Source organism: Balaenoptera borealis, assembly GCF_965194805.1.
Source record: "Balaenoptera borealis genome assembly, chromosome: 11".
In the NCBI taxonomy this organism is placed as follows: domain Eukaryota; kingdom Metazoa; phylum Chordata; class Mammalia; order Artiodactyla; family Balaenopteridae; genus Balaenoptera; species Balaenoptera borealis.
The window spans coordinates 50353470-50371096 of record NC_138868.1 but is presented as its reverse complement, the minus strand read 5'-3'; the positions used below and the strand labels follow the sequence as shown (position 1 = coordinate 50371096).

At 40.9% G+C, this 17627-nt stretch overlaps 1 protein-coding gene across 3 annotated transcripts in view; it reads left to right on the top strand.

The window, feature by feature from the left end:
* The window catches only part of LOC309605060 (olfactory receptor 51H1-like), an 86123-nt gene that overhangs the window by 24258 nt on the left and 44238 nt on the right, over positions 1-17627 (top strand). The window contains exon 2 of one of the 3 annotated variants that reach the window (XM_082340376.1): positions 1681-3559. The exons of the other annotated variants lie outside the window; for them this stretch is intronic. The gene's annotated coding sequence lies outside the window, so the exon portion shown is untranslated. Of the gene's footprint in view, positions 1-1680; positions 3560-17627 lie in introns of those variants that run through there. 3 annotated transcript variants of the gene reach the window in all.

Here is a 17627-nt window from a genome sequence, read left to right as displayed (position 1 = left end):
CTGGATCATATAGTAATTTTATTTTTAGTTCTTTAAGGAACCTCCATGTTGTTCTCCATAGTGGCTGTATCAATTTACATTCCCACCAGCAGTGCAAGAGGGTTCCCTTTTCTCTACACCCTCTCCAGCATTTGTTTGTAGATTTTCTGATGACGCCCATTCTAACTGGTGTGAGGTGATACCTCATTGTAGTTTTGATTTGCATTTCTCTAATAATTAGTGATGTTGAGCAGCTTTTCATGTGCTTCTTGGCCATCTGTATGTCTTCTTTGGAGAAATGTCTATTTAGGTCCTCTGCCCATTTTTGGATTGGGTTGTTTGTTTCTTTAATATTGAGCTGCATGAGCTGTTTATATATTTTGGAGATTAATCCTTTGTCAGTTGCTTCATTTGCAAATATTTTCTCCTATTCTGAGGGTTGTCTTTTCATCTTGTTTATGGTTTCCTTTGCTGTGCAAAAGCTTTGAAATTTCATTAGATCTCATTTGTTTATTTTTGTTTTTATTTCCATTTCTCTAGGAGGTGGATCAAAAAGATCTTGCTGTGATTTATGTCAAAGAGTGTTCTTCCTATGTTTTCCTCTAAGAGTTTTATAGTGTCCAGTCTTACATTTAGGGCTTTAATCCATGTTGAGTTTATTTTTGTGTATGGTGTTAGGGAGTGTTCTAATTTCATTCTTTTACATGTAGCTGTCCAGTTTTCCCAGCACCACTTATTGAAGAGACTGTCTTTTCTCCATTGTATATCCTTGCCTCCTTTGTCATAGATTAGTTGACCATAGGTGCATGGGTATATCTCTGGGCTTTCTATCTTGTTTCATTGATCTATATTTCTGTTTTTGTGCCAGTATCATATTGTCTTGAATACTGAAGCTTTGTAGTATAGTCTGTAGTCAGGGAGTCTGTTTCCTCCAGCTCCGTTTTTTCCCCTCAAGATAGCTTTGGCTCTTTGGGGTTTTTTGTGTCTCCATACACATTTTAAGTTTTTTTGTTATAGTTCTGTAAAAAATGCCATTGGTAATTTGATAGGGATTGCATTGAATCTGTAGATTGCTTTGGGTAGTATAGTCATTTTCACAATATTGATTCTTCCAATCCAAGAACATGGTATATCTCTCCATCTGTTTGTATCATCTTTAATTTCTTTCACCAGTGTCTTATAGTTTTCTGCATACAGGTCTTTTGTCTCCCTAGGTAGGTTTATTCCTAGGTATTTTATTCTTTTTGTTGCAGTGGTAAATGGGAGTGTTTCATTACTTTCTCTTTCAGATTTTTCATCATTATTGTATAGGAATGCAAGAGATTTCTGCTCATTAATTTTGTATCCTGCAACTTTACCAAATTCATTGATTAACTCTAGCAGTTTTCTGGTGGCATCTTTAGGATTCTCTATGTATAGTATCATGTCATCTGCAAACAGTGACAGTTTTACTTCTTTTCCAATTTGGATTCCTTTTATTTCTTTTTCTTCTCTGATTGCCATGGCTAACACTTCCAAAACTATGTTGAATAATAGTGGTGAGAGTGGACATCCTTGTCTTGTTCCTGATCTTAGAAGAAATGCTTTCAGTTTTTCACCATTGAGAATGATGTTTGCTGTGGGTTTGTCATATATTGCCTTTATTATGTTGAGGTAGGTTCCCTCTGTGCCCACATTCTGGAGAGTTTTTATCATAAATAGGTGTTGAATTTTGTCAAAAGTTTTTTCTGCGTCTATTGAGATGATCATATGGTTTTTATTCTTCAATTTGTTAATATGGTGTATCACATTGATTGATTTGCATATATTGAAGAATCCTTGCATCCCTGGGATAAATCCCACTTGATTGTGGTGTATGATCCTTTTAATGTGTTGTTGGATTCTGTTTGCTAGTATTTTGTTGAGGATTTTTGCATATATATTCATCAGTGATATTGGTCTGTAATTTTCTTTTTTTGTAGTATGTTTGTCTGGTTTTGGTATCAGGGTGATGGTGGCCTCATAGAATGAGTTTGGGAGTGTTCTTTCCTCTGCAATTTTTGGAAGAGTTTGAGAAGGATGGGTGTTGGCTCTTCTCTAAATGTTTGATAGAATTCATCTGTGAAGCCATCTGGTCCTGGACTTTTGTTTGTTGGAATATTTTTAATCACAGTTTCAATTTCAATACTTGTGATTGGTCTGTTCATATTTTCTATTTCTTCCTGGGTCAGTCTTGGAAGGTTATACCTTTCTAAGAATTTGTCCATTTCTTCCAGGTTGTCCATTTTATTGGCATAGAGTTGCTTGTAGTAGTCTCTTAGGATGCTTTGTATTTCTGCGGTGTCTGTTGTAACTTCTCCTTTTTCATTTCCAATTTTATTGATTTGAGTCCTCTCCCTCTTTTTCTTGATGAGTCTGGCTAATGGTTTATCAATTTTGTTTATCTTCTTAAAGAACCAGCTTTTAGTTTTATTGATCTTTGTTATTGTTTTCTTTGTTTCTATTTCATTTATTCTGCTCTGATGTTTATGATATCTTTCCTTCTGCTAAGTTTGGATTTTATTTGCTCTTCTTTCTCTAGTTCCTTCAGGTGTAAGGTTAGATTGTTTATTTGAGATTTTTCTTGTTTCTTGAGGTAGGCTTGTATAGCTATAATCTTCCCTTTTAGAATTGCTTTTGCTGCATCCCATAGGTTTTGGATTGTCGTGTTTTCATTGTCATTTGTCTCTAGGTATTTTTTGGTTTCCTCTGTGATTTCTTCAGTGATTTCTTGATTATTTAGAAACGTATTGTTTAGCCTCCATGTGTTTGTGTTTTTGACGTTTTTTTCCCTGTAATTCATTTCTAATCTCACAGTGTTCCGGTCAGAAAAGATGCTTGATATGATTTCAGTTTTCTTAAATTTACTGAGGCTTGATTTGTAACCCAAGATATGATCTATCCCAGAGAATGTTCCGTGCGCACTTGAGAAGAAAGTGTAATCTGCTGTTTTTGGATTGAATGTCCTATAAATATCAATTAAAACTATCTGGTCTATTGTGTCATTTAAAGCTTGTGTTTCCTTATTAATTTTCTGTCTGGATGATCTGTCCATTGGTGTAAGTGAGGTGTTAAAGTCCCCCACTATTATTGTGTTACTGTCGAATTCCTCTTTTAGAGCTGTTAGCAGTTGCCTTATGTATTGAGGTGCTCCTATGTTGGGTACACATATATTCATAATTGTTATATCTTCTTCTTGGATTGATCCCTTGATCATTATGTAGTGTCCTTCCTTGTCTCTTGTAACATTCTTTATTTTAATTTCTATTTTGTCTGATATGAGTATTGCTACTCCAGCTTTCTTTTGATTTCCATTTGCATGGAATATCTTTTTCCATCCCCTCACTTTCCGTCTGTATGTGTCCCTAGGTCTGAAGTGGGTCTTTGTAGACAGCATATATATGGGTCTCGTTTTTGTATCCATTCAGCAAGCCTGTGTCTTTTTGTTGGAGCATTTAATCCATTCACGTTTAAGGTAATTATCGATATGTATGTGCCTATGACCATTTTCTTAATTGTTTTGGGTTTGTTTTTGTATGTCCTTTTCTTCTCTTGTGTTTCCCACTTAGAGAAGTTCCTTTGGCATTTGTTGTAGAGCTGGTTTGGTGGTGCTGAATTCTCTTAGCTTTTGCTTGTCTGTAAAGCTTTTGATTTCTCCATCGAATCTGAATGAGATCCTTGCCGGGTAGAGTAATCTTGGTTGTAGGTTCTTCCCTTTCATCACTTTAAGTATATCATGCCACTCCCTTCTGGCTTGTAGAGTTTCTGCTGAGAAATCAGCTGTTAACCTTATGGGAGTTCCCTTGTATGTTATTTGTCATTTTTCCCTTGCCTTTAATTTTTGCCAATTTGATTACTATGTGTCTTGGCGTGTTTCTCCTTGGGTTTATCCTGTATGGGACTCTCTGCACTTCCTGGACTTGGGTGGCTATTTCCTTTCCCATGGTAGGGAAGTTTTCCACTATAATCTCTTCAAATATTTTCTCTGGTCCTTTCTCTCTCTCTTCTCTTTCTGGGACCCGTATAATGCGAATGTTGTTGCGTTTAATGTTGTCCCAGAGGTCTCTTAGGCTGTCTTCATTTCTTTTCATTCTTTTTTCTTTATTCTGTTCCGCAGCAGTTAATTCCACCATTCTGTCTTCCAGGTCACTTATCCGTTCTTCTGCCTCAGTTATTCTGCTATGGATTCCTTCTAGTGTAGTTTTCATTTCAGTTATTGTATTGTTCATCTCTGTTTGTTTGTTCTTTAATTCTTCTAGGTCTTTGTTAAACATTTCTTGCATCTTCTCGATCTTTGCCTCCATTCTTTGTCTGAGGTCCTGGATCATCTTCACTATCATTATTCTGAATCCTTTTTCTGGAAGGTTGCCTATCTCCACTTCATTTAGTTGTTTTTCTGGGGTTTTATCTTGTTCCTTCATCTGGTATATAGCCCTCTGCCTTTTCATCTTGTCTATCTTTCTGTGAATGTGTTTTTTGTTCCACAGACTGCAGGATTGTAGTTCTTCTTGCTTCTGCTGTCTGCCCTCTGGTGGACGTGGCTATCCTAGAGGCTTGTGCAAGTTTCCTGATGGAAGGGACTGGTGGTGGGTAGAGCTGACTGTTATCTGGTGGGCAGAGCTCAGTAAAACTTTAATCTTGTTGACTGCTCATGGGTTGGACTGGGTTACCTCCCTGTTGGTTGTTTGGCCCGAGGTAACCCAACACTGGAGCCTACCTGGTCTCTTTGGTGGGGCTAATGGCAGACTCTGGGAGGGCTCACGCCAAGGAGTACTTCCTGGAACTTCTGCTGCCAGTGTCCTTGTCCTCACGGTGAGCCACAGCCACCCCCTGCCTCTGCAGAAGATCCTCGAACACTAGCAGGTAGGTCTGGCTCAGTCTCCCTTGGGGTCACTGCTCCTTCCCCTGGGTCCTGATGTGCACACTACTTTGTGTGTGCCCTCCAAATGTGGAGTCTCTGTTTCCCCCAGTCCTGTCAAAGTCCTGCAATCAAATCCCACTAGCCTTCAAAGTCTGATTCTCCAGGAATTCCTCCTCCCGTTGCTGGAACCTCTGGTTGGGGAGCCTCATGTGGGGCTCAGAACCTTCACTCCAGTGAGTGGACTTCTGCGGTATAAGTGTTCTCCAGTCTGTGAGTCACCCACCCATCAGTTATGGGATTTGATTTTACTGTGATTGCGCCCCTCCTACCGTCTCATTGTGGCTTCTCCTTTGTCTTTGAATGTGGGGTATCCTTCTTGGTGAGTTCCAGTGTCCTCCTGTCGATGATTGTCCAGCAGCTAGTTGTGATTCTGGTGTTCTTGCAAGAGGGAGTGGGAGCACGTCCTTCTACTCCGCCATCTTGGTTCCAATCTCTTGCCTTGTTCTCATACATTGTAAGCAAAGTCTTGCTGGCTGCCCATCTATTTTGGCCCTTGGGACACAATATCTTATTAATCTTTACAATTCCCTGTGGGCCAAGACCTTTTAATTTTTGCTAGTTTTTAGAGTAATTTCAGTCTTCTGACTTGTGGTTAAGTGCTTCCACCTGGTCTCTACTATGGCCCCATTATCCCCATAGATATTAATGAGCTCATAGCTCTAACTATCTTTGCTACCATCAACTGTGGTGTGCAGAGGAGAGAGAGCCACCATTAAACTTACTTCTCAGCGTTGCTGGTGCCCATGTCACTAGACTTTTTATGATGGCTTTGAGTGTTGTGTCCTCTCTATCCTCCCACTGAACCTATTTCTCTGATGGGTCTCCTGCCCTTATATGATACGTTTTTTAAATGTCCATTCCCTCCTTCTTTCTCTACCTTCTTCCAGGACAACCTAAGTATTTTCACTTTTCTGAGCATTAGCCATGATTGTTTTCAGGCTTAAAAGACCCACCCTAGCAGTGAGTTTGTGCTAACTCCTAGGGTCCTTGCAAGGGTAATAAACCCCACATCCTAAGAAAGTACCCCCAAGTTGAAATTTTCCATCTAGTTTTACATTCTGCTATATCTCTCTTGATCGAGTATGCCCCAAATCCAGTTGCAGGGGTGTTCTTGTTTCCTGTCAGTATGTGCTCATTCTGAAAACGTCCTGGTGTAGAGTTACTTTCCTCCCCTATTAGACCCTGTGTATCCCAAGCAAGGGTGTGCTGTCTTTTAACCCTAGTTACCAGGCTGGAAGCCCAGGAGAGGAAGTCAGAGCAGCTCCTGAGAACACCTGTTGCCTCACAGAAGTGCTGCCTCTTACTAAGGAAAAGAGGGTCACCTCTGAAAGCCCGAAGCCTTTAGGGTATCCAAAGTGCCAGCATCCTCAAGGGCAGCCATGCAGTTGTTCCCATTCTATGCCTTAGTGTCCCGGGTGTTTCCAAATAGAGCCCTGACCTGAGAATTTCAGACTTTTGGGGATGAACATTCAAAAATTTCCTGTTCTCTGTGCCTCTAACAATTGTCTTCAGCCTGCTACTCAGACTGAGTGTTTCCTTGAAAGAGATAAGGGCCCTTTTGTCTGTTACCCAACAAGACACTCTGGCTCTCACTTAACCCTGACTGCTTTCTTTTTTTTTCTTTTTTTTCTTTTTAACATCTTTATTGGAGTATAATTGCTTTACAATGGTGTGTTAGTTTCTGCTTTATAACAAAGGGAATCAGTTATACATGTACATATGTTCCCATATCTCTTCCCTCTTGCGTCTCCCTCCCTTCCACCCTCCCTATCCCCACTCTAGGTGGTCAAAAAGCACCGAGCTGATCTCCTTGTGCTGTGCGGCTGCTTTCCACTAACTATCTATTTTACATTTGGTAGTGTATATACGTCCATGCCACTCTCTCACTTTGTCACAGCTTACCCTTCCCCCTCCCCATATCCTCAAGTCCATTCTCTAGTAGGTCTGTGTCTTTATTCCCGTCTTGCCACTAGGTTCTTCATGACCACTTTTTTCCCCTTAGATTCCATATATATGTGTTAGCATACGGTATTTGTTTTTCTCTTTCTGACTTACTTCACTCTGTATGACAGACTCTAGGTCCATCCACCTCACTACAAATAACTCAATTTCATTTCTTTTTATGGCTGAGTAATATTTCATTGGATATATGTGCCAAATCTTCTTTATCCATTCATCCAATGATGGACATTTAGGTTGCTTCCATGTCCTGGCTATTGTAAATAGAGCTGCAATGAACATTTTGGTACATGACTCTTTTTGAATTATGGTTTGCTCAGGGTATATGCCCAGTAGTGGGATTGCTGGGTTGTATGGTAGTTCTATTTTTCGTTTTTTAAGGAACCTCCATACTGTTCTCCATAGTGGCTGTATCAATTTACATTCCCACCAGCAGTGCAAGAGTGTTCCCTTTTCTCCACACCCTCTCCAGCATTTATTGTTTCTGGATTTTTTGATGATGGCCATTCTGACCGGTGTGAGATGATACCTCATTGTAGTTTTGATTTGCATTTCTCTAATGATTAATGATGTTGAGCATTCTTTCATGTGTTTGTTAGCAATCAGTATATCTTCTTTGGAGAAATGCCTATTTAGGTCTTCTGCCCATTTTTGGATTGGGTTGTTTGTTTTTTTGATATTGAGCTGCATGAGCTGCTTGTAAATTTTGGAGATTAATCCTTTGTCAGTTGCTTCATTTGCAAATATTTTCTCCCATTCTGAGAGTTGCTTTTCGTCTTGTTTATGGTTTCCTTGGCTGTGCAGAAGCTTTTAAGTTTCATTAGGTCCCATTTGTTTATTTGTGTTTTTATTTCCATTACTCTAGGAGGTGGGTTAAAAAGGATCTTGCTGTGATTTATGTCATAGAGTGTTCTGCCTATGTTTTCCTCTAAGAGTTTGATAGTGTCTGGCCTTACATTTAGGTCTTTAATTCACTTTGAGTTTATTTTTGTGTATGGTGTTAGGGAGTGTTCTAATTTCATACTTTTACATGTACCAGTCCAGTTTTCCCAGCACCATTATTGAAGAGGCTGTCTTTTCTCCATTGCATATCCTTGCCTCCTTTGTCATAGATTAATTGACCATAGGTGCGTGGGTTTATCTCTGGGTTTTCTATCCTGTTCCATTGATCTATATTTCTGTTTTTGTGCCAGTACCATACTGTCTTGTTACTGTAGCTTTGTAGTATAGTCTGAAGTCAGGGAGCCTGATTCCTCCAGCTCCGTTTTTCTTTCTCAAGATTGCTTTGACTATTCAGGGTCTTTTGTGTTTCCATACAAATTGTGAAATTTTTTGTTCTAGTTCTGTGAAAAATGCCATTGGTAGTTTGATAAGGATTGCATTGAATCTGTAGATTGCTATGGGTAGTAGAGTCATTTTCACAATGTTGATTCTTCCAATCCAAGAACATGGTATAGCTCTCCATCTGTATCGTCTTTAATTTCTTTCATCAGTGTCTTATAATTTTCTGCATACAGGTCTTTTGTCTCCTTAGGTAGGTTTATTCCTAGATATTTTATTCTTTTTTTTTGCAATGGTATATGTGAATGTTTTCTTAATTTCACTTTCAGATTTTTCATCATTAGTGTATAGGAATGATAGAGAGTTCTCTGCATAAATTTTGTATCCTGCTACTTTACCAAATTCATTGATTAGCTCTAGTAGTTTTCTGATAGCATCTTTAGGATTTTCTAGGTATAGTATCATGTCATCTGCAAACAGTGACAGCTTTACTTCTTCTTTTCCAATTTGGATTCCTTTTATTTCTTTTTATTCTCTGATTGCTGTGGCTAAAACTTCCAAAACTATTTTGAATAATAGTGGTGAGAGTGGGCAACCTTGTCTTGTTCCTGATCTTAATAGAAATGGTTTCAGGTTTTCACCATTGAGGATGATGTTGGCTGTGGGTTTGTCATATATGGCCTTTATTATGTTAAGGCAAGTTCCCTCTATGCCTACTTTCTGCATGGTTTTTATCATAAATGGGTGTTGAATTTTGTCGAAACGTTTCTCTGCATCGACTGAGATGATCATATTGTTTTTTCCCTCAGTTTGTTAATATGGTGTATCACATTGATTTATTTGTGTATATTGAAGAATCCTTGTATTCCTGGGATAAACCCCACTTGATCATGGTGTATGATCCTTTTAATATGCTGTTGGATTCTGTTTGCTAGTATTTTGTTGAGGATTTTTGCATCTATGTTCATCAGTGATATTGGCCTGTAGTTTTCTTTCTTTGTGACATCTTTGTCTGGTTTAGGTATCAGGGTGATTGTGGCCTCGTAGAATGAGTTGGGGAGTGTTCCTCCCTCTGCTATATTTTGGAAGAGTTTGAGAAGGATAGGTATTAACTCTTCTCTAAATGTTTGATAGAATTCGCCTGTGAAGCCATCTGGTCCTGGGTTTTTGTTTGTTGGAAGATTTTTAATCACAGTTTCAACTTCAGTGCTTGTGATTGTTCAGTTCATATTTTCTATTTCTTCCTGGTTCATTCTTGAAAGGTTGTGCATTTCTAAGAATTCGTCCATTTCTTCCAGGTTGTCCATTTTATTGGCATAGAGTGGCTTGTAGTAATCTCTCATGATCCTTTGTATTTCTGCCCTGTCAGTTGTTACTTCTCCTTTTTCATTGCTAATTCTATTGATTTGCGTCTTCTCCCATTTTTTCTTGATGAGTCTGGCTAATGCTTTACCAATTTGTTTATCTTCTCAAAGAACCAGCTTTTCGTTTTATTCATCTTTTGCTATCGTTCCCTTCATTTCTTTTTCATTTATTTCTTATCTGATCTTTATGATATCTTTCCTTCTGCTAACTTTGGGGTTTTTTTTGTTCTTCTTTCTCTGATTGCTTTAGGTGTGAGGTTAGGTTGTTTATTTGAGATGTTTCTCGTTTCTTAAGGTAGGATTGTATTGCTATAAACTTCCCTCTTAGAACTACTTTTGGTGCATCCCATAGGTTTTGGGTCGTTGTGTTTTCATTGTCATTTTTTTCTAGGTATTTTTTAATTTCCTCTTTGATTACTTCAGTGATCTCTTGGTTATTAGGTAATGTATTGTTTAGCCTCCATGTGTTTGTATTTTTTTTTAATTAATTTATTCATTTATTTTTGGCTGTGTTGGGTTTTCGTTTCTGTGCGAGGGCTTTCTCTAGTTGCAGCGAGTGGGGGCCACTCTTCATTGCGGTGCGCGGGCCTCTCACTGTCGCGGCCTCTCTTGTTGCGGAGCACAGGCTCCAGACGCGCAGGCTCAATAGTCGTGGCTCATGGGCCTAGCTGCTCTGCGGCATGTGGGATCTTCCCAGACCTGGGCTCAAACCCGTGTCCCCTGCATTGGCAGGCGGATTCTCAACCACTGCGCCACCAGGGAAGCCCCATGTGTTTGTATTTTTTACAGATTTTTCCCTCTAATTGATATCTAGTCTCATAACGTTGTGGTCAGAAAAGATACTTGATACGACTTCTTAAATTTTCTTAAATTTAGCAAGGCTTGATTTGTGACCCAAGATATGATCTATCCTGGAGAATGTTCCATGAGCACTTGAGAAGAATGTGTATTCTGTTGTTTTTGGATGGAATGTCCTATAAATATCAATTTAGTCCATCTTGTTTAATGTATCATTTAAAGCTTGTGTTTCCTTATTTATTTTCATTTTGGATGATCTGTCCATTGGTGAAAGTGGCGTGTTAAAGTCCCCTACTATGATTGTGTTACTGTTGATTTCCCGTTTTATGGCTGTTAGTATTTGCCTTATGTATTGAGGTGCTCCTATGTTGGGTGCATAAATATTTACAATTGTTATATCTTCTTCTTGGATTGATCCCTTGATCATTATGTAGTGTCCTTCTTTGTCTCTTGTAACAGTCTTTATTTTAAAGTCTATTTTGTCTGATATGAGAATTGCTACTCCAGCTTTCTTTTGATTTCCATTTGCATGGAATATCTTTTTCCATCCCCTCACTTTCAGTCTGTATGTGTCCCTAGGTCTGAAGTGGGTTTCTTGTAGACAGCATATATACGGGTCTTCTTTTTGTATCCATTCAGGCAGTCTATGTCTGTTGGTTGGAGTATTTAATCCATTTACATTTAAGGTAATTATCGATATGTTTGTTCCTATTCCCATTTTCTTAACTGTTTTGGGTTTGTTATTGAAGGTCTTTTCCTTCTCTTCTGCTTTCTACCTAGAGAAGTTCCTTTAACATTTGTTGTAAAGCTGGTTTGGTGGTGCTGAACTCTCTCAGCTTTTGCTTGTCTGTAAAGGTTTTAATTTCTCCATCGAATCTGAATGAGATCCTTGCTGGGTAGAGTAATCTTGGCTGTAGGTTTTTCTCCTTCATCACTTTGAATATGTCCTGCCACTATCTTCTGGCTTGCAGTGTTTCTTCTGAAAGATCAGCTGTTAACCTTATGGGGATTCCCTTGTGTGTTATTTGTTGTTTTTCCCTTGCTGCTTTTAATATTTGTTCTTTGTATTTAATTTTTGATAGTTTGATTAATATGTGTCTTGGCGTGTTTCTCCTTGCATTTATTCTGTATGGGACTCTCTGTGCTTTCTGGACTTGATTAACTACTTCCTTTCCCATATTAGGGAAGTTTTCAACTATAATCTCTTCAGATATTTTCTCAGTCCCTTTCTTTTTCTCTTCTTCTTCTGAGACCCCTATAATTCAAATGTTGGTGCGTTTAATGTTGTCCCAGAGGTCTCTGAGACTGTCCTCAGTTCTTTTCATTCTTTTTTCTTTATTCTGCTCTGCAGTAGTTATTTCCACTATTTTATCTTCCAGGTCACTTATCAGTTCTTCTGCCTCAGTTATTCTGCTATTGATCCCTTCTAGAGAATTTTTAATTTCATTTATTGTATTGTTCATCATTGTTTGTTTGCTCTTTAGTTCTTTTAGGTCCTTGTTAAACGTTTCTTGTATTTTCTCTATTCTATTTCCAAGATTTTGGATCATCTGTACTATCGTTATTCTGAATTTTTTTTCAGGTAGACTGCCTATTTCCTCTTCATTTATGAGGTCTGGTGGGTTTTTGCCTTGCTCCTTCATCTGCTGTGTGTTTTTCTGTCTTCTCATTTTGCTTAACTTACTGTGTTTGGGGTCTCCTTTTCGCAGGCCTCAGGTTTGTAGTTCCCGTTGTTATTGGTGTCTGTCCCCAGTGGCTAAGGTTGGTTCAGTGGGTTGTGCAAGCTTCCTGGTGGAGGGGACTAGTGCCTGTGTTCTGGTGGATGAGGCTGGATCTTGTCTTTCTGGTGGGCAGGTCCACGTCTGGTGGTGTGTTTTGGGGTGTCTGTGGCCTTATCATGATTTTAGGCAGCCTCTGTGCTAATGGATGGGGCTGTGTTCCTGTCTTGCTAGTTGTTTGGCATAGGGTGTCCAGCACTGTAGCTTGCTGGTCTTTGAGTGGAGCTGGGTCTTGGCGTTGAGACGGAGATCTCTGGGAGATTTCTGCCGTTTGATATTACGTGGAGCTGGGAGGTCTCTTGTGGACCAGTGTCCTGAAGTTGGCTCTCCCACCTCAGAGGCACAGCACTGACTCCTGGCTGGAGCACCAAGAGCCTTTCATCCACACGGCTCTGAATAAAAGGGAGAAAAAATAGAAAGAAAGGAAGAAGAAGATAAAAGAAAATAAAATAAAGTAAAATAAAATAAAATAAAGTTATTAAAATAAAAAATAATTATTAAGAAAAAAGTTTTAAAAATTAAAAAAAACAAAACAACAACAACAAAAAACGGACAAGCAGAACCCTAGGGCAAATGGTAAAAACAAAGCTATACAGACAAAATCACACACAGAAGCATACACATACACACTCACAAAAAGGGCAAAAGAATAATATATCGTTGCTCCCAAAGTCCACCTCCTCAATTTGGGATGATTCGTTGTCTATTCAGGTATTCCACAGATGCAGGCTACATCAAGTTGATTGTGGAGATTTAATCCGCTGCTCCTGAGGCTGCTGGGAGAGATTTCCCTTTCTCTTCTTTGTTTGCACAGCTCCCGGGGTTCAGCTTTGGATTTGGACCCGCCTCTGCGTGTAGGTCACCTGAGGGCGTCTGTTCTTCGCTCAGACAGGACGGGGTTAAAGGAGCAGCTGATTCAGGGGCTCTGGCTCACTCAGGCCGGGGGGGCGGGAGGGAGGGGCACGGATGCGGGACGAGCCTGCGGCAGCAGAGGCCGGCGTGACGTTGCAGCCGCCTGAGGCGCGCTGTGCATTCTCCCGGGGGAGTTGTCCCTGGATCACGGGAGCCTGGCAGTGGCGGGCTGCACAGGCTTGCGGGAGGGGCGGTGTGGAGAGTGACCTGTGCTCGCACACAGGCTTCTTGGTGACGGCAGCAGCAGCCTTAGCGTCTCATGCCCGTCTCTGGGGTCTGCGCTGATAGCCGCGGCTCGTGCCCGTCTCTGGAGCTCGTTTAGGTGGCGCTCTGAATCCCCTCTCCTCGCGCACCAGGAAACAAAGAGGCAAGAAAAAGTCTCTTGCCTCTTCGGCAGCTGCAGACTTTTTCCCGGACTCCCTCCCGGCTAGCCGTGGCACACTAGCCCCTTCAGGCTGTGTTCACGCCGCCAACCCCAGTCCTCTCCCTGCGATCCGACCGAAGCCCGAGCCTCAGCTCCCAGCCCCGACCCGTCCCGGCGGGTGAGCAGACAACCCTCTCGGGCTGGTGAGTGCTGCTCGGTGCCGCTTCTCTGTGCGGGAATCTCTCCGCTTTTCCCTCCGCACCCCTGTGGCTGCGCTCTCCTCCGTGGCTCCGAAGTTTCCCCCCTCTGCTACCCGCAGTCTCCTCCCGCGAAGGGCCTTCCTAGTGTGTAGAAACCTTTCCTCCTTCACAGCTCCCTCCCACTGATGCAGGTCCCATCCCTATTCTTTTGTCTCTGTTTCTTTTTTTTCTTTTGCCCTACCCAGGTACCTGGGGGTGTTTCTTGCCTTTTGGGAGGTCTGAGGTCTTCTGCCAGCGTTCAGTAGGTGTTCTATAGGAGCAGTTCCACGTGTAGATGTATTCCTGATGTATCTGTGGGGAAGAAGGTGATCTCCACATCTTACTCTTCCGCCATCTTGAAACTTCCCCCCTCCACCTTTTCTAAGTATCTTTCCAAGAGAATTCCTTCCCTCTGGGTCTTAGAAACTTATATAGGAGCACGATCTAAAGTTGGTTGCCCAACTTGAAGTTCTTTCTTATAGGCTGGGAACACATACTGATGACCTTTGCTGCTTTTCTAAATCCTCCTTGTAAGATGCTCTTACCTGGGATGTGTAGTGTCAGCAAGAGCCTGGGGCTCTGCAAATGCCTCTGAGGCCTGGCATGTATAAGCATTCTGCTCAGGGGTAATTCCACTTGTAACCTTCCCACTGTCTCAGTGGAGAAGGAAAATAGCAGTCTTTGTCCCAGAAGGATGGACACAGATTCTACATTTGAACACAGCTATCCATAGCATGTTAGGGTTGGTCCAGAGAGGTCTAAGTCTATGGAGGACAGACCTCTTAATTGAGTCATGATCCCTTGGGTCCACGTCCTGCTCTTGTTTGTTGTCTGGCCTCCTGGAGTCTGCAGCTAGTCTAAGGACGCCAAGTAGAAATCAGAAGGGCCTTTCTAGAAGAGGGATGAAGAGTCTTCTTGGGGTTAGAACTCAGCCTGGCTGTCAAACTTTAAGGAAGTTTGATATCCTTACAGCACTTGGAAGTGGTGGTAGAATCCTGAATTAACTTCAAGACAGACAAATAGCTATTACCTAAAAATGAGATACTGCAGACTTTCCCCCTTACTCTGGTTTACATTGTGAGGGAAGGACCCCATAGACTTGTGTGGAGCAGTGCATGTCCTTTACATCATTCTGAACCTAAACTTCCCAACCTGAAATCCTGTTTCTTAGGAAGGGGCAAACCTGCTTTCTCAGTTTGGCTTATCCCCTGGTGTGTCCTAATGGGCTTCTCATGGGATGTGGGGCATCACACTTTAGGACATGTGACAAGACATGGCCTTTGAAGCTCCAGTGGCTTGAGTTTGCAAGCCAGCTCAGTGACATACCTACTGTGTAACCTTGAACAAATTGTTTCACTTTCACTTCTTCAAGCATAAAGTGGGAATAATACCTATCTCGGGGTAGCTCTTATAATTGAGATACTATATACAAAGGGGCTAGTAAGGAAACTAACATACCAGGTGCTTAAATAACATTGTTGTTACCATCACTGCTTTTTTGTTTCTTGGAGGGGTTAAACCTCGGAGAGACATTTTTAACTGTCTCCTTCAGACCAGGAGCCAAATGGTCAGGGCAGTGGCTATGAAGTAGAATCAATGAAGAAAGAATCTATTTTTACTCTTACTCCCTTTTAGAGGATTCTTTGATGAGCATTCACATGGGGGCACATCTTCATTTTTTTGCCCTTCCTGAGAAGTCTCTCATTTTCCCTAAATTTTCTTGTTACCAATTTTCTCATCGTGTTCCCTCCAAGTCCCTGACCATCTAGCCAAACCATTGGCCAGAGCCCATGAGTCAGTATATAATTGTGCCTCTGGCCATTTCTCCTTCCAAGCAAAAGAAAACAACCAGCTGTGCTGATCAAAGTTCTGCCCACAGAGGGATTTTTCTTCAGCACTTTCCTTCAGGGATGTCCCAGAAAGGGATTATAGTATGCAGCATCCATTTTTGGGTGGTACCTGTATGTTGTACAGAACCTGCTATAAACTAGGTTCAAGTCTTAGGTTCCTCTGTAAACTGATCCTAGGGGACTCCTCATGAGGTCATAGCTGCAGGCATGGAGAAAGTGTAGCAGGAGTGCAGACAGTGGGCATTGGGGCTACTTCATGTAACTTGTGCCTTCAGGACCTGCTTGGGTCTGATCACATGTGTACCACTTCTATTTGATGGAGTCCTGCTGTTCAAGCTCCACTTAATGGCTTGGTGAGTCAGTTAAAACCCAGTTTAGGAAGGGAAGCTCCAATCACATGGTCACTTGATGGCCCATGCTCAAGCATTCAGCCTCTACTAAGGCCCAGTAGTAGGCCAAGAGCTATTTCTTTTTTTGTTTTTTTTTAAACATCTTTATTGGAGTATAATTGCTTTACAATGGTGTGTTAGTTTCTGCTTTATAACAAAGTGAATCAGTTATACATATACATATGTTCGCATATCTCTTCCCTCTTGCATCTCCCTCCCTCCCACCTTCCCTTTCCCACCCCTCTAGGTGGTCACAAAGCACCGAGCTGATCTCCCTGTGCTATGCGGCTGCTTCCCACTAGCTATCTATTTTACATTTGGTAGTGTATATATGTCCATGCCACTCTCTCACCCTGTCACATCTCACCCCTCCCCCTCCCCATATCCTCAAGTCCATTCTCTAGTAGGTCTGTGTCTTTATTCCCGTCTTGCCACTAGGTTCTTCATGACCTTTTTTCCCCCCCTTAGATTCCATATATATGTGTTAGCATACTGTATTTGTTTTTCTCTTTCTGACTTACTTCACTCTGTATGACAGACTCTAACTCCATCCACCTCATTACAAATACCTCCATTTCATTTCTTTTTATGGCTGAGTAATATTCCATTGTATATATGTGCCACACCTTCTTTATCCATTCATCCGATGATGGACACTTAGGTTGCTTCCATGTCCTGGCTATTGTAAATAGAGCTGCAATGAACATTTTGGTACATGACTCTTTTTGAATTATGGTTTTCTCAGGGTATATGCCCAGTAGTGGGATTGCTGGGTCGTATGGTAATTCTACTTGTAGTTTTTTAAGGAACCTCCATACTGTTCTCCATAGTGGCTGTATCAATTTACATTCCCACCAACAGTGCAAGAGGGTTCCCTTTTCTCCACACCCTCTCCAGCATTTATTGTTTCTAGATTTTTTGATGATGGCCATTCTGACCGGTGTGAGATGATACCTCATTGTACTTTTGATTTGCATTTCTCTAATGATTAATGATGTTGAGCATTCTTTCATGTGTCTGTTGGCAATCTGTATATCTTCTTTAGAGAAATGTCTATTTAGGTCTTCTGCTCATTTTTGGATTGGGTTGTTTGTTTTTTTGTTATTGAGCTGCATGAGCTGCTTGTAAATCTTGGAGATTAATCCTTTGTCAGTTGCTTCATTTGCAAATATTTTCTCCCATTCTGAGGGTTGTCTTTTGGTCTTGTTTATAGTTTCCTTTGCTGTGCAAAAGCTTTTAAGTTTCATTAGGTCCCATTTGTTTATTTGTGTTTTTATTTCCATTTCTCTAGGAGGTGGGTCAAAAAGGATCTTGCTGTGATTTATGTCATAGAGTGTTCTGCCTATGTTTTCCTCTAAGAGTTTGATAGTGTCTGGCCTTACACTTAGGTCTTTAATCCATTTTGAGTTTATTTTTGTGTATGGTGTCAGGGAGTGTTCTAATTTCATACTTTTACATGTACCTGTCCAATTTTCCCAGCACCACTTATTGAAGAGGCTGTCTTTTCTCCACCGTATATGCTTGCCTCCTTTATCAAAGGTAAGGTGACCATATGTGTGTGGGTTTATCTCTGGGCTTTCTATCCTGTTCCATTGATCTATATTTCTGTTTTTGTGCCAGTACCAAACTGTCTTGATTACTGTAGCTTTGTAATATAGTCTGAAGTCAGGGAGCCGATTCCTCCAGCTCCATTTTTCGTTCTCAAGATTGCTTTGGCTATTCGGGGTCTTTTGTGTTTCCATACAAATTGTGAAATTTTTTGTTCTAATTCTGTG